Consider the following 18,445-nt stretch of genomic DNA (forward strand, 5'->3'; position numbering starts at 1 on the left):
TCCTTTCGTCCTGCACTGGAGCATGGACAGGCCAAAGCTCACTTTTCAAGAGGGGATGCTTTGAGTTCCAGAGGGGTGCACATGAAAGAGCAGCAGAATATAAAGGAGTGCCCAAGGATACACTGCAGCGCTCAATGTGAGGACAATTTAGCCCTGATGGAAAACCCGGATCAAAGGCCTGCCTCCATAATTGCACATTCCCCAACAAACACTGTGCCATTTGAAGAGTGGGCCAGACCTCTGGACTCCTGAGACCTGTTCCTGTGCACAGACACAGGCAGCCCCATTCCTTTCACCTTGCTATGTTCTCTATCTCAATGTCTTGCTCGAAGATTAGAGAAATGCTTTCATTCCAAAAGTGCTCACGATTTCTCTTTGAATGTCAACATACTGCCGGAGGCCGAGCCGAAAGGCCCTCAACTCTTCTCGTCTCTTTTGTGAAAGGTCGTAAAGTCATAGTTATTGCCCTGATGAGTCATTGTTCAAAATTACAAGACTCATACTTAAAGACTCATCAGATGAACTGTACTTGTCGTAGAATGTATTTTAAAGCTCTTTTGTAGGATGAACTTTGGGTTGCAGTGTGCTAGCATCACCAATAAGTACACCTAAGTGTTTTGGTTACGTAAGCAGCTCACAAATGAATGACTGCACCTCTCTGCTGAGACTCCAAAACAAGTTCCTGCTTTCCTGACTAATTCTAATGATATTAGGATGATCTGTTTAAACTTGTGGGTTTATCTTTATGCGAGAATCCATTGTAGAGTATATAGCTCTCTGTGTACTGTGTAAATTGTTTTAAACCTAAGAGTTTCTTACTCGCTGTAGCCCTACCCGCAAGTTTTGTTTTCTCATGCATGTAAATTCAGCCACCAGAATGCTGTTTCAGAGATTGTAAATCTAGCTTGGATGTCTTCACTGGCAGGTGGGAGACCTCTGGATATTGAGGAATGTCTTGGCTCTGCTGCAAAGGAAACCATTAGTAGAAGAAAAAACAACTATCTGTTCGAGTTGAAGTGAACATGGGTCATCTTTGATAAAAACAGACGTATGCTTCTGTGCACGCCTTGTTTTTTGTGTTGAATCCTTTTCATGTCGACCATTTTCATTGTTATCAGCAGAAATAAAGTGTTGGATAAGACAATGACCAAGGTGCTGTTCGTGTCCTTGTTCTCCTGCTGGATGATGCATGTAGGGAACTGGCTTCCTTTTGCTTTGTCACCATCCATTACGATTAATGTACCGATGTTTGCACAAATCTCTATTAACTCTGCACAGACAGTGGCAGAAAACCAACGTGGTTGAGCAGACAGTTCTGTCCATGGGAGCCTGTGAGTGCTTACTCCAGAACTTCTGATGGTTTTATGTTGCGTCTAGACTTTAATAAGAGGTTATGTTTTCCTGAAAGTACACCCCAAATCTCTCTTGAAAGTCCTATAGCGGTGCTTCAGTAATAAAATACTATATGTTGTTGAGCCGGACTCAAATAAACATGCTTCTAATAGACCAGAGTGTGGCAAACTTACAGAAAGTGCCATGTCATCAAAAATGTCCCTCAGTGTGTGTGTGTGTGTGTGTGTGTGTGTGTGTGTGTGTGTGTGTGTGTGTGTGTGTGTGTGTGTGTGTGTGTGTGTGTGTGTGTGTGTGTGTGTTTCTGTGATACGACATCCTTGTACATTCTTTCAAGAGTTTTTTATGAAGTACACTTCACATGAGGGTATACTACAATGTCAACAAACATCCTATGTTTTTGACTTTTGATATTGATCATATGAAGTTTGACCTTTGATTTCATGTTCCATAGCTTTACAGCGAGACAATGAAACCTTTAAAAGAAGAACTGACTGACGCCTTATTCCTTTTTCAGATGAAATGTTGAATTATAGTTCGTAATTTAACACACCTATGCTCTATTCAGCAGGGGCCAATGTTAGTTCATGTTAGCAAACTGACAACAGTTTCCACTGTGCAACTCTTCTCCACCTGTACAGTTACATTAGGTTTTAATCTGTATTATTATTATTATTATTTTTATGTATTATTATTTATAATATCATTATTATCGTATAAGTATCACTTATGAGGTCATAGTCTTGCTTTAATTAGCTTTCATTTCAAAGCAGTTTTGGAAGAAGATTCATGCATATTTTTTTATGACATGGGCAAAGGTTATAGAACTTATTTATTTTCCAAAGGTATTGTTAAGTGGAAATTAATAGCTGAGACATCAAGGAATTTGAAAAAGGTTTGAGATCAGACATGAAGCTGTGACTCAGATCAACCCTATACTTATGGGTTGTATGTAAAAGTGGTAATTATTGCAATCTGATTGTGTGTTTTACTTGCACTTTCTGCACAATGACAGCAACAGATAGTTAGCTGTTACTCTGTTGTAATTTGAGTAATGTACGATCCATGAGAAAATATAAAGCAGGTTGGATACAGTAACTGACAAACACTTAAAATATAACCCTTCAGCCTACCAACAGTAGTTTATAAATCATTTGGGCCATTATAGACACACGGACACACATACTTCTACCATCTGTGGCTCACCTGTGACCCATCTAACCAGATGGACCATCAGATAGCACATTTCCAGAGACTCTGCAAATGTATGGGCCTCAGTCTCCCATCCAGAGCTGACCTATCATTGACTTCAGATTGAATTTATTTTTTACTGACATACAAGTTCAAAGCAATAACGTGTAGTTGGAAAGGTCCAAGAAAATAATAGAATTTAAGAGCTGCTTTGACTTTTTTTTTAAGAACCACGATGGGGTTATGATGAAGCATAATGACCATTTCCTTGCCGCTCTAAGCTTTGAGGAGAAAAGGAAAAAAAACGTCTGAGTTCGTCCAAGTTGTATTCCATCTTGGCTTCGGTGAAACTTGTTGAGGTGCTAATAACAAGACACAGACTGTCCACAGACTCGGTTTTGACAAGTCCACAGTCTCCATTTCACTCAGAGGGTAGATCACAGTAGAGATGAAAGCAGAGAGGGGAAAGGGGAGGCCTTTGGTGTTAATCGGGTGCTGATTGGCAGCATGGGAGCCTTTAACAGTTCAGAAAACCTGTAAAGAAAATAGTCATCATTCCTAAACACCACTGCATTTCCTTGTTATTGTTGTCAGTGGCAGTCCTGAAGGATGTAGCTTCATCTTTATCCTCTTGAGTTCAGCAACACCTAGGAGAGATACGGTGATCCTGTTTCTTTACACTCAACAGACTATATATACATACACACACATATATAATGTCCTATCGGCACCGGCCCCCCAATGTCAGTCAACCATTGCTGTGGGAAACCTACCAGTGGCTTGAAGCTCATACCACATTTCCAACTTTCAAATTGTTTTAAAACTGCAGCAGGATAATCAAATGTAAGATGGACTCTGCTGTTCTAACACAGACCTGAGCTCTTTCTATGCTAAAGCAAACCATGCAACTGAACACTGTGACTGAACCTGAGCGGGGACAGGAAGATCTCACTCTTTCATGCCCAAATAAAGCTCCTCTCCAATAAATATGTCCTCGAGATCTTTTAGGAAATGGGACACAAGTTGGCTAATTGGAGGGGTGGCAGGGGTTAAACACTTCCCTCAACGTTTCAATCTGTCACTCCACACAGCTGCATGCTGGGACTAAGGCCTGGACCAGAACGTGGGAGTCCGTCAGAGTCTTTCCAAGGACACTAAACTGTAAACACCCCGCAGAGGCTGCCACTACCGCCTAAGGAGAAACACACAAACCAGCTGTGTGGCACACACACACATGCATAGTCCATCACCTCTGTCTTCTGTCTATTGAATCAATCATTCCCTGACTATACAAAAATCAAAACCCCACAAACTTTAATTAGCACATTTTCTTAATAATCACTGTTCCACGTCCACCTAAACTCATGTCATTTACGATCGACTTCCAGCAGAGAACTTTCCTCTTATTGCTGTTGGGGCCTCACACTGATTGAAGTCTCATATTTGTAGCTTAAGTCTGCCTGTTTAACCCCAGGCCTTTGCAGGATATGGCATGAATTACATGCACACACTGCACTGCTCAGATTGTAATCTCTTGATAATATACAGCCAATTTCCACCCTGTTATATATATGTAGCGGATTGGTGCAGATTTAGTGGCGCAGTCCACGCCTTCCTTCAACATCACACTAGCTAATGAATGTGGTACACTATCAACAATCAAGTAATGACACTTCTCATCCAGATGCTCTGCATAGTTTTCTCCCACCCACTCTTTTGTCTCACTGACTAATCCTTGTTTCTTTTATAATTAGGCAATTACAGTTCTTAGTACACACAATTATACATTTGTGTAAATTACAAATGTGATTAGTTTTCCATTGGGATGTTGCAAGAAAGCAATGAAGGTGGCTAAGTAGGGAGAGGGGGCCACATCCATACTTGCTGTCTTTCAACACTAAATGAAGGGTGTTTTCTGTATTTAGCAGTTTGTTTAACCGCTTATATGTTTGGATTGCTCATTAATTCTCAATCTGTCACTTCTAAGCATTAATCTTCCTCTTCTTTTTAACTGAACCTTTAAATTGCCATCCTCAACATCTGTCTAATGATTTAATGTTGACTTATTATACAGTTAGTTAGTTGTTCTGCATCTGATGTATTCCAGTGTTTCCCCTACCTTTATAATAGGGGGGCGGGGCGCCCCCCTGAAAAAACCCGCCACCCCCCTGTAATTTTTTTTATAACGCCAGATATCAGAAGTCATTTAAGGTTCTCTTTCCTATAGAACAGGTCTACACGTTGTTCTGTTATTAAACAAACTAAACTGCCGTATGTTATTGATCATATCTACACGACAGGTTGTAGATACATGGTCGCGTCTACTTCTCTGCTCTCTGTGTCGCGCACGGCGGAGTTCCGATGCGCTTCACACAGGTGAGACACAGTGGACAGAGAGAGCAAAAACGCCTTGGCAAAAACGCCTGGTTGCAAAACAGCCCGGTGCGCCTGTGGAGCGCGGCTGCGTGCGCAACCGCAGTGACAGTAGGCTGGTTCATTAGAGCTGCGCCTGTAAGAGCGCAGCTCTAAACGACGAGAGCAGCGGCGCAGCAGGAGGCGCAGCAGGAGGCGTTGTCAATAAACTGTGGTCAAGTCGGACAGTTTTAGGCTGCCTTCAAAGTAAACACAGGAAGTCTAAGAAAAAAAATTACTTCCTGTTAGTTCCGAACTTTTGTCTACTTGTAGTTTACAGATCACGTTTGGATTTATTCATATGTGTTTATAAATATATATTTATGTAGAAATGTGTGTGTAGCTGCATCCTTTGCTCTTTTAATGTCTGCCTGTGAAATACATTACTAGTGGTTTTGATGTGTGTTATAAAAATACAATTTTGTATTAAAAACCACACAAGATATGTTTTCAGATTAAACATGAGACGAATAGTCAACAATCCCGCGTTAAGTATTACAACTACACATAAAATAAGAATGTCATCATCTCGAACGAGCCTACTGATGAGCTGTGCGACTCCGCGCCTTGTGCTTGAAGTTAGAAAATAGCTAATTGTTTTCCACAATAAGATATTTACTAGTGACTCAATATTAGTTATTTTTTGATTAACTTTATTTAAATTTTTCTAACACAGTGATAGCACGTTTCTTTTTTTGTCTGATGGAGCGATCTGGTTTACTTGAAAGGGATTGCAATGCTCTTTATTCTATTGTTTATAAAAGCACAGATGGAGTCACTAGCACTGTGAGGTACCACTATGTAGTATGTCCGTCTGTCCGTCCGTGTGTGTCTCCCCCAAACCCCTGAGGCTGTAAACCTAGGGGAAACACTGTATTCTGATGCAAAGAAGCGTTGTCATTCATTTTTAACCAAATCAGTGCTCCGTAATATTGGATTCGATATGGTGAGGCTCGGGCACATTGATGAGTGAGGAGCGTCCCTTTACTGGCCCTTTACTCCAGTTTTCTTTTCTTTTTTTGCATTAGTAATGTACCAAATCAGTGATGGCAAAAGTGCTCTCTATTTGTAGGCAACACGATGACAAACCAGACTGCTTAGTAAGACCGAGATCCTTATCATTATTATCATTAGCTTGCCCCTCCCCCTTCCCGCCACAACACACCACTTATCTTGGTCAGCTGTCAACTTTACATGAGCATTCAGCATGAGGCCGAAGTCAAGAAACGTCGGCCTTTGCTTCTTTTTTCTTAGCTTCGCACTGTTCAGCATGTGTTATTGAGCAATGATTTGCCAACTCCGCGGCCACTAGCCTCAATAGCCACAACCCAGCTGACTGCTGCACCTTTAGGAAAAACACCCACTGGACATGCTTTATGCCTCAAAATGTTGAGAATATTGTCCACATTCATGTGTTGGGTAAACAAATATTTCACTGGCCAAACTTGTGTTAGACATTAAGTTGTTTTTGTAAAATAATTGTCACAGGCTTTGCTGTAACTGAGGAAACCAAGCATCTTTGTTTTTGTAAGTTGACTTTTTTCTGAAGTCAGGTTCACACTGCATGACTTTCAGTCATCCGATCGCTCACACGACACACTTTGCTATCTTGTAATCGGGAGTCTTTAAGTCGTTGTGGTTTTCAGGGGGCTTCAAGTGGCGAGTGGAAAGTCAGTGGTTAAGTCGTGTAGTGTGAACTAGACATGAAATGTAAACTTTCTCTCCTCAACTTTTCTCTTGTGAAACGTGCAAACGGTGACAAATGCTCCTTCACTCATCTCACCTCATTTATCTCTGCACATATTTTTTTTCAGATGTACTTTTCTGGAATACGCAACCAATCTAGCGTTTTCAGTTAGGTTTTGTTACAGAAAATTTAAAACGCTCATAAAACAGTTGGAAACTCACTCCATTTAATGGCAGATGGGGGACTTTTAAAGTGGACACAGAGTCACAGAGGCACAGCACGTTAACGTCAACTCTGTCTCCTAAATATTACATTCATAATCAACTCCTTTTGTTGCCATTTTGTGGAAACGATGCTGCTGCATGTTTTATCGTCTACGAATACTACACCTGCATCAGAACAAAACATTGCCAATATACATGAATCAAATGGAAAATACATGTCTTAGTTCTCATACATTTTTTGGCAATGGTTGATAATGTATTGTAAATGCTGTTGATTTGTTCATTTACAACTACTTCACACTTGCATGTTCCAGCTTTAAGACCTGTGCATGAATGGTTTGACACAGGGGGAGGATGTAAGCCAGCTGTGGTTCTGATCCAGCCGTTCACTTGTGTGGGTCCAGACAGATCAGTGTGAGGGAGGGTTTGCTGCTGTGAGGCTACTCCACCTAATCCCAGGCTGCATTACTCAACCAGTCCAGTCAAACAGCACACAGACGCGGGGACTTCCCCTTCCCTCCAAAGACGTAGAGGAACACTGTATTGCCTCATGCAACGCTGAGGTAATATCATTACTTCAGCAAAGTCTAACCTGAATATCGTCTTAAGTATCCAAACCACATTGAGCGTATATGCAAAGCTCAATTTGTCCTGTGAAATGTTAAAGCGATGATACTTGTACTATTGTTGCATCTAAATACATCTCACAGTTCTATGGCGCAAAGTATTTACCCGCTTGTAACATTAGCCTGCTGAGAGTTTTCCAACAGAAAGCATTGCCTTGACTCCTGCCAAGAGTATCGAACAATGCTTTCAGTCATTTTCATGTTTTCCCTGATAGATACCAATCAAACCTTCTTGAGGGAAAATCCATCACATGGGTGTGCAGCAGATCCACGAAGTACGTAGTCTGCACGCAACTCTAAAATCCCTGCTATCCACGGTTACTGGCACGCCTTCAACACCTTCAGGGCGTCATTTATAAACGTCGCAGAGCACTGTGGGTAATGTGTAGGATGGAACATGGCTCATAAAATCCAACACCTCTCATCATATGCAGTTCACAGGGGCATAATTGTATGTAAGTGCAGTTGTTTTACTCTATTTGTACTTAATTGAAGTCACGGTTGGAAAGGAATCTGTGCAACAAAGACGCAGGTTAATACCTCTTCAGTGGCATAATGAGGGGAAGAGACTGTGTAAAAAGTACAAACTGGATCTGCACTGACATATTTCCCTCGATAGATAAATATGAACTTGAAGCAAAGCGTTGGGTCTATCTCTGAAAACAAACAGGGCCATATATTTCACTTGGAATAACAAAGTCAGCTGTATCAACACTGGTCCTCCTACTGCAGCCAGCCACCTCAAGTGAGAAGCCATCGAGTCTGAGAACCGTCCTCTGAGTGCATTTGAGCATTGTCTTTCAGCTGAGGGGGATATGGAACTAATCATGGTTTGATACCATCGACTGTCTGGTGTAATGACCGATCTCAACTCGGTACAATAGAATAACGTCCAGAGAAAATAAAACAATCTACAAAGAGACACAGCTGAAGAGCACTTTATGGCTGTTATGATTTGATGGCGGTATTATGTTAGCAAGGACTGCTTCACTTTTTACTCACAAATAATCAACTGCTGTTTGCACTGGCAAAGCTGTTTGCGTTGCCTTTGTTCAGCTGTCTGTGCACTCCCTCCCTTTTCCCAGTTTGATAACATAATACTCTGAGTATGTTTCGAAAGGGTTATAAAATGAGAGGGAGCCGCTATCTGCTCTTTGATTGAGCAACAGCAGATTTAAACACATCCCATGAACCTGGAACATTTTACCAGCCAATGTTTTCTCTCTCTCTCATACATCCTGAAGACGTGGAGCGTGCAGTGGAGTTGAAAGGCTCAGAGTAGTATTTTCTTTTTAAGGCCGAATCCACCATCACAAAGAGATTCAGATTAGTTGAGTCTTTGATGTCGAGCATTTGTCATTTAATAACCATGCCAACCAAGAGAAGTAATCTAAAAAGATACAATTTGGTGGTGCCTTCGAGGAACACCATAAAAATCCTGTTAATAGAATTTATTTGCATATCAAATGCATTAAGTTGTGACCACTATGCTAGATATGTTTTTAATCAACATGACATTGGAGAATTTACATAAAACATTTGTGCAAACTGTGCACAAAAACAATCTCACTATCAGGGTAGCTGTTTAAGGTCTGTCTTTGTGCTACCTTAAATGACCAAAAAAGAGCTTAAATAACACTGAGAGCAGACAAGTTTTTTTCTGTAGGATTTTACGAGACTGCTTTGCATAAAGAACATCCAGCTTTTCACTGCGAGTCGGCAAGATTCTTATCTTTCCTATCATTACCTCTCCCCCGCCCCCTTTCCACCACAACACACCACTTATCTTGATAAGCTGTCAGCTTCGAATCAGCATCCAGGATGCGGCCGAGCTAAAGGCATGTTAATCTTTGCTCCTTCTTTTTTTTATTATTTGTTATTGTCTTATAATTTCCCAGCTCTGGGGCCACTGGCCTTAGGCCACAACCCAGCTGACTGCTGGTCACCACAGCTATAGGAAACACACCCACAGGACATGCTTATTGAAAATATTATCCACATCTGTGTGTTGGGTAAACAAATATTCCACTGAGCAAAAAATGCATCAACTATACTGTTTGTTATTCAGGGGGAGTTGCAGAAGCGTATTACTGGCTTCTCTCGAACTCTGTCATGACAATCTGCTGCTGCTCCCCACTTGTCTCTTACTTTCATGATATAAAGGAACACTGACAAATGATGCCATCTTGCCAGGATGTGTTTTGTCTTTAATTCTGTAGAATCAAGATGTTCACACTAAGCCGGAAGGACCTATTTCATTTGTTTTTCCCTTCAATATCTGCTCCTGCCTCAGCATAACTCAATTATAAATGATACTGTTTAGGCACTTGGTTAAATAAAGAAACAGCCAATGCTGATTTGAACAATCATGAACCTTAACCTTTAGTGTTTTAGTAGCCTAAACCTAAACCTAAACAACTCGCGGGACGCAGGTGAAATACTTTGTACCACTTACCTACAAACATTTCCAGTGAATTAATTCAAAGTTTGGCAGAGCAAATAGTATATACACTTATTTTGTATGGTCTGCTCCTGCATGTGACTCAGGGGAGATGGATCCACAAAAATTGCTTTTTATCTCAAAGAAGGTCAAAGAATTGTGACCCAGCAGATCCACCTCTGACCTCACAGAACCATTGTCCTTGTCAAGACGGTCTGCTCGTCTGCGTGCCTTCAGGGAGGCTGCTGCAACAACAAATGTTGATTGACAACAGTGAACTTTATATTAGAGTCTTTGCGAGTGAGTCTAGACTAAACGCATACTGTAAGAAAAGTGGCACAAACACTCAAACTTTGGGGACGGCTGCAGCCCTCATACGAACCTGACGGCGTGCGTAGGACCAGACCTGCAGGCTATAGTCTGTGTTTTGTTTCAATCATCAAAGCTATTGGGTTGAGGGTCTCCTCTCTGTGCCGATCACTCAGCAACACTCATGGCCACTCGGACCCTGAAATGTTACTCCAGGGCTGCTGAGAGGAGCGGGCAGTGGGGCTGCAGAAACGTCTCCACGGCCTTGCTCTGCACTGCCGGGGGTCACTCTGCCATTCTTCTGTTACACAAAAGACTTCTTCAAGTGCCTGTCTGACAATGGCTTTTAGATCACTGGAGCGTAATGATTGCTGGTTAACGTGAATGCACTCCGCATTAATTGAGCCAGAATTAATATGAAGTTTTGAGCATTTTTTTATGAGTTGGCAGGGAAACTTGTCAAGGGCGTCCGGTAACCATGACTAAATGTTCATGTTGCCCTTCATTAATTTAGTTTTTGCATAGCAGACATTTTTGTGGTGGATGATAGTCAAGCCTGAACAGACTGGTCGCAGACTCTACTCATTAATGAGCACTACCTCTCACTTTCAACCCAAAGAGCTAAGAAAATGTCACTCACAAGCTCCTCATAATGAACGTGCACAAACCACATGTTCACAATAGAAGTGAAGCATGATTTCACAAGACTAGTCTCTAACTTAGCACAAAGGAATGTCAGATGTGCTGACACAAAAGATCTCCCCCCTTGATTTACATAAACCATAATGCACTGAGGGAGATAATACTTTCAAGCATTTGCACACCACATTAATAAAACGTGTTCAGGGATTCTGATTAGGTCACAATGAGAATCAAATAACAATAATTTAAACAAGGTTTGGAGTCTATGGTTTCCAGACTGTTTTTGTTTAGCCGTCATCGTAAACAGAATTAGCTGTGTCTGTCAGTGAATTAAGAAAACACTGGGCCCCTTCTGCTGCCGACCTCGATTCACAGATCCTGTGAGACTTGCCAGCGGTTCGCTCTCTTTCAGCACAAGTCGACTCAGCCACTGACAGACAGGCAGCCTCGTGTCAAAACACTGTCTGCTGCTGCCAGCCTATAGGCCGTCCCAGACAGCATGCAGCAAGGCACAGTCACCCACAGCCTCCCTAACATATTAATGTTCTTGGGTATGACATCATATGCAATATGTTAAAAGAGCTATATGCTCATCATTGTAAGGCATTAAAGCAGCCAGGCCTTGTCAACAGTAATACAGTTATACTCCTCTTTCCTCTGATCTACAGCCTTTATTTTCTTAGTGCCTCTCTCCAAGACTACTTTCACTTTAAAGTTGAATCGGTTAACTTGTCCTGTTCGGCTCATCAATTTATTTATTTTTCTGTCACGTGCTCCGCTAATTGGAACACTTTGCATTGGTGTTTTGGACCATTTAGTGTGGAGTAACCACGAGAGGAACCAACCAGGCAGAGATGCCAGTTTGTTGCAAACTGACACCTCTTCAAAGGGCCGCGAGTCTGCCGTGAATGCAGCGGTTTCCTCTTTCTGACCTGAGCTCAGAAGGGCACACTCGCTCTCACACTTTGAGCTGATAGGATGTTTAGCTTGACAACGCTACAGAGGAATAAATAGCAACATTTAGACGCGCTCAAGTGTCTACGTACTTGGCTTACTTAAGGATGAATTAATAGAGCCGAGCACTGGAATACATTTGTAGTCTTCATCTGTTTTTTTGTACCTGTGTGCACTGAAAGCAGCCAGATAAATGCAACACTGTTTCTGGGTCTCTATTTTATTCCCACTTCAACCACTGGAACGCTCTGAGGTATAGGAAGAGGGAAATTATGAGACTAAACATTCCTATTTCTCACTTTTCCTCGAGTCTTGGATTCAGCTCTGTTGTGCACAGAATTTCCCTGCCTTCACGTGATGTAGGAAAAATGATGTAGCCAACATGTTCAACTGTAGAAACATGGAGGATTTGCTCGAGCATAGGGGAATTGGCCATTTTCAATCAGAAATTGAAGAATAAATATGTAGAATTAAAGAAGAACTGGGTGCAGGAATAGTAGTGTGCTGATGCTTTTATCATTGATGGATTTGCGTGTGTCCTCTAATGATTAGCTGCAGTGAAAAGGTGCAAACTATTTTTATCAAGTTATATGAACCTATAATTAACTCTTTGACCGCGCGCCTTTTGAATTGATTGTGTATGATTAATAACTACAACCTTGGTCTCGATTTAGGTTTTACTCAGCCACGAAGATTAACAAGAACAAGACCTCAACAGCGGGAACGTTGTAGTAATATAATACTCCAGATAGTCTAACCAGATAGTTATTTGTTATTTTGCTTCTGCACCAACAAAGCAAGCAGCCGGCCGACTACAACCCACTGAGCCAAACTAATCATTTGAAGTATTACACATATCAGTACAGCACGTTGTCCGTATGACACCCACGCATGCTTTGTCGACATGCTATTTGTCATTATGCTGTGTGGAAAATATTGCTCCCACTGACAGCTTTATGACTACTTCACACAGCCTTTTGAGAACCATGTCCAAGAAAAAAAGAGATGGCAATAAAACCCTCCTGTTGCCCATTAAGTCATAGTGAAATTGAACCATGCTGAGGTTTACCATTCATCGTGTGTCCTTGCTCCTATTGTACAGACTGAACAGAAGCATAACTTTTTCTCTGTCTTCACAAACTGTCTGAAAAATATCTAATTGTTCGTCAATACAGGATATGGAAACGACATATAATGTCTAAGTCTGTCAGCTCGAGTAAAAAAAGAATGAACTGTCAGATGTTAGTATTGCAGCTTCCAGAACTTGGCCGAGGCTGCACATGATTCAGTTGCACGTTTGTTTAATAGCTCGCACCTGTCTGCAAACACACTTTAAAATAAAATGAAGGACTTTCCTTATAGGCCTGTTTATCATATTTTGCTGCCAGACGATATTAAAACCAGATTATAATTGAACACAAACACACACACACACACACACACACACACACACACACACACACACACACACTGAGCATTAGTTAAAATGGACTGGAAACAGGGGGAAACAATTAAGCTCACTAATTAACACTTTGCAGTTAACAAGGATAAAAGACAAATCATTTCCTTTTGGACAGACCTGGCTAACTGTTTTGTCCCTGTTTTATGCTAAGCTAGGCTAATTGCCAGCTCATATATATATTTAGTGCAACCTGACATGAGAGTGGTATCAAACATCTCATCTAATACAACCCAAGAAAGAGAACAATTGTATTTTCCAAAATATCTCACTATTTCTTCAAAGTTGTGACGGATGAGTGTTATAGAGTAGAAACGTTTGGACAAAGGAAACTGAGGATCCAACACATACAGCAACAGTCAGCTCGGTTCCACCATTACACTTGTACCTCAAGTGTCAGACATTTTAAACTAGCAGCACATTCACAATGGGAATGAAAGCGGGCTCATTAGTTTAACATTAACAGGTAGTTAACATGCTCCAGTGAAGTGGATCGGTCCAATATTCAGCTTTGCCATGTGTCTTGTAAGTGAGCCGTTCCCACATCTGTACATGTTCTTTGTGACTGCTCCACTTCTCCTGCAGCCCAGTCAGACACACGTCTATAAACAAACCAAATATTGTCCCTCTCTTGTTAGTTGACACTGTATAATCTAATTGTCAGTATATTGACTCAATAACTGTTGGCATTGGGTTTAAGCTAAGTCCTAAATATGACAAAAAAGTAGTTTATTGTTGTATAAAATTAACAGAGCACACTTGAACTATATTATAATGAATTGCTGTGAGGAAAAGCATAAAGTAAACATTCTGACAGGCTTCCTCTATTGCATTTAAACATCATATAGGTTATATATTTACTTCCGCACACCACTTATTACTTTTTAATGTCATACATCCAGTTTCCTGAAATAACACTGTGGCTTTCAATCTGCAAACGTACAAAAACAACATCAATTCAAACCGCCTCACTCAAGGGTGAGAAGATTGAATATGAAAACATATATCAGCTAGCGAATGCCTGTTCTATCTCAAGACTCATTCCTGGTGTGTGATCACACTTTCAGTACGTGTGTGTGTGTGTGTGTGTGTGTGTGTGTGTGTGTGTGTGTGTGTGTGTGTGTGTGTGTGTGTGTGTGTGTGTGTGTGTGGGTGAGCCGGTGGATTTTGTTTACTTTAGAGGAAAGTGAAATGCCGGGGTCGGCTATATTAAAACTGACAGGCCCATTTGGAAGCAATCATCAAATGTGTCATGGAAAAAACGCTACGTCATGGCGCAAAGGACGTCAAGACTTCGCCAGCATCAATATTTTCCTTCAAGGCTGGCAATGGATGTCATTTTGACTGGGCTTATGGACATCAAGCTCTTCTTGACAAGTCTACAGATCCTTTTTCTGAGGGTTTGCAACATGAGGAACAATTGTCTCTCTCACACGTGATCCAAAGTATAACCTGATCTACACACAGCGACAATAAAAGAGGAAGAGTTTTATCAGTGTCACCTCCTCCAGATAGGAAGTTCAGGTAATTAGCTTCACTCACCTCAAGCGAGGGCCAATATCCTGTTTGAAGAGAGCACTGTTCTGACTCACTGATCCTGGGGGCGACACACACACAGGCCCTCCGAACTCTGGGAGACCACCTTGGATGGTGTGATGGGCAAAGGATCTAATCTTCCTGCCTGAATAGTTTGCGTCCTCCCACCTGAGACTTTGTCACGTTGATCAATGACTTAAGCCGTAAACATTCCTCAGCGTACCAGCTCGTTCTCAAATCTTTTCCACTGCAGGGACACATCTAATCGAACACCCTTTGACTCTCCCCAGCAGAACAACTGTGCTATGACATATTGCGCACTCACACACAAATCTCTTAATCACATGATCACAAGGGTCAACCCAGAACTATGAGACCTGGTATTGTTAGCCAGGTGGAAAAGCTATGCTTGAGAGTAGTCGGCCACAAGCCTAAACCGGGCTAATCTGATTTGTCTCACTGACTGCAGCCCTCTGGCCTCCCCTCCCTCCGGAGGATCAAACACCTCCCTGGCCATTAAGGATGTGCGAGCACACACACACACACACACACACACACACACACACACACACACACACACACACACACACACACACACACACACACACACACACACACACACACACACACTGATGATCCATTCACAGAGTACCGATCCAGTCGTCTCTTATGACGCCGTTGATACGCACGCTCAAAAGTAAAGCCCTGTAGGTCCCCAGTGCCATGGACACACACAATACCACTTTGGGAAGAAAGAAAAAAAGAAAGAACGACAACTAGAATAAACACGACATAAATGAGTCACCCGCAGCATCACCACAGCAATTAAGCGCAGTTTGAACCAATGAAAATCAAAACCCATGCTCTCAACCTAACCCTCTATAATCCAATTTTTACTTAACCTCCACATAGCAGCTGGACTCCCAGCACACTAACCGCATTGAGGTACTTACCACAAAACACACTCAGACATCAAAATACCATCACCTCACAGAAAGGTCTCTTGGATAAATGTTGAAAATAACAAAGCGGCCACCTTTAACAGCGGAAAATAATATTTATCTGAGCGCCCGGTTGCTGATACCATCTGTAACACGTTCTGTAAAAGCAGCTCCCATAAACACGCCATGTAAACACTGTGATACTCTTAAAGGGACGAACACCGAACTACAGAGAGAGCCTCCCTGTCTGTCCTCTTCAGATGTGCTCCTTCACCTCACACGTCTTTCACTCACACACAGATGGACTGACTTCACCATGGGAACTCACACATTCATTTCATTTCATTGCGCTTGCACAGTTCTATAGTTATAGATATCGGTATATATAGTTCAACGTAGACTCTAGCTGCTGATCGTCATAACACCAGATAGATGAGTCCGACCATTATGAGGCCATGTCGTGCACTCGCTGTAAACCTGAACGAATTGTGTTTATATTTTCTCATTCAACCTGTTATAGAGTGGCGAGTGTGGTGAGGATGTTGTTTCCAATGGAAACTCCTTCTCCATCATTGAAAAACCCAGAATCTATGAGTATGCAAATCTTTTTAAGTTTAACTGCCCCCTACTTCCATTCTCCAGTTTTCAAGTTTCCACATAACTATTGCTGCTCAGATTTAAGATGAGCTCAGAGAAACTTCTATCTCTTCTTTATTCGTGCGAAGACAAGCTACGAGTGTCAAAATCTGCAGTGAAGCTGTGGTATTAAAATTGCTCCACTTTGTGTTCACTGTCAACAGTCTTTCCTGAAAGCAGAAGAGGTGAGGCGTCTGACTACACGTCACTTCCGCCACGTCCTGATGCAGGAAATTAAATGTCCCTTTACTCTCCCAATCTGTACCCGGGACAGGGATGTCATGTGTACAGACTGTAAAGCCCTCCGAGGCAAACTTGTATTTGTGATGTTGGGCTATATAAAATAAACTGAATTGAACTCTGTCACACAGTGTTTTTTTCTTGTTTGTCACTGTTGACTGTCCACAATAAAAGTCCTTGTTGATGCAACATGACCAAGTCACTTTTGGATAAAAGAATACAAGAGGAAATTATTCTGTTCTCCGTCTTTGGGAGTCAGACAATAATGTTGTTAAAATAAATGGGATCAAACTGAAATAGAAAGCCGGTAATTCAATCTTTTTAGGAGAGAGTTCACCACCGATTTCAGTGAACGTAGGGGGGGAGGGAATGATCGCTAAGCACCTAATCCACCACATTCTTGTTCGGGGTCCGAGTCTGAATTCAGACAGGCTTCAATGCAACGCACCGCACCGCGATAGGAGGGGTTGCAAAAGGCTGAGGTAATTGGATTGGAATACGGCATTGAGTGTCAGACAACAAAAGATATCCATCTCTCTCATGGCCGTTCAGCTCTTTTGTTGCTGGCTGGAATTTATTTGGTCATTCACTCTAGTCTTCTGAAGCCCAGCGAGGACAGAAGAACAGGGACGGGCCACCAGGACTGGCTCAGTCTGGTGGTCTCGTACGTATGCGGGCCAGTGGAGTCACAGAGCCTGTGCAGACTCTGTGTGAGGATGTGTGAACCACGGATCCCCCAAAGCCCAGGGGTCATCTGTGTGATCATTACCATAATCACATTAAGGCTGCAGGAGATTAGCACCATGGCCTCAGAGGAGAAACCCTGTCTGTACTTCATGAGGACTACAGACCATGATTACAGGGAACAGTGAACATGCTCCTTAGATACCAAGTAGCTTTACGATAGACGGACGAACGGACAGTCAAGTGGAAGAGAAGGATAAAGCGAGGAGCAATCCTTCCTCGGCTTGTCGTTTGTGCAACATGTCGTTTTTGCCCCAAAACCGTCAAATGTATCTTTGTTGCTGACCAACAGTATTATATTATAACTGGTCCTTTTTTTTTTATTGATGTTTAGCACTACCACAACTCCCCCCTCAAAACACTGTCATCATCCCAATACAAGCATCACCTCTGGGCAGGTCATGGGGGCACGGCAGAAGGGATCCCGTCACATCCCCCCCTCAAACCATCTACAATTTCTAGGAAAAGGGAGAAAAAAAAGTCCCCAAGGGTCAAAAAACGTCTCCAATTAACCCTAATTACCCATAGAGAGCATTTCAATAAGGCCTGTAACCTGAGATGTCTATCAGGTCAGCAACTGAGCCGGGCAGGGAGGAAGCCATACCTTTCATCTTGAAGTTGAACCACAGGAAACGTAAAATTTGAATATTGACAGGAGTGATTGAAGATGGTGGAAATAACACTTGGGCGTCCCTCTTTATAGATACATTTTACACCTACTACTACTACTACTACTACTACAAAACAAGGTATTTCAACACGAGTACTGAAGGACATTTGGGGTCTATTCCTGCAGAAGCTACCTTACACATCTTTGTGTCACTGAGGTATCTAAACTAATGATAAGATAAGCTGTGTGCTTTGCTACTTCGGTGAAAACAATGAACTGGACCTTGGTTACTTTTACGGTTTCGTATAAAAATGTGAGAAATATGCCATACCTTTCTGCTTATCAGGTCCAAACGCATGCAGGAGAGATGCATGACACCCTCATAAACAGCTATAAAGCGAGATGGTAAAACATTACATAGTTACTGATTGATACGGTTCTCTC

This window comes from Taurulus bubalis, assembly GCF_910589615.1.
Source record: "Taurulus bubalis genome assembly, chromosome: 14".
NCBI classification, from domain to species: domain Eukaryota; kingdom Metazoa; phylum Chordata; class Actinopteri; order Perciformes; family Cottidae; genus Taurulus; species Taurulus bubalis.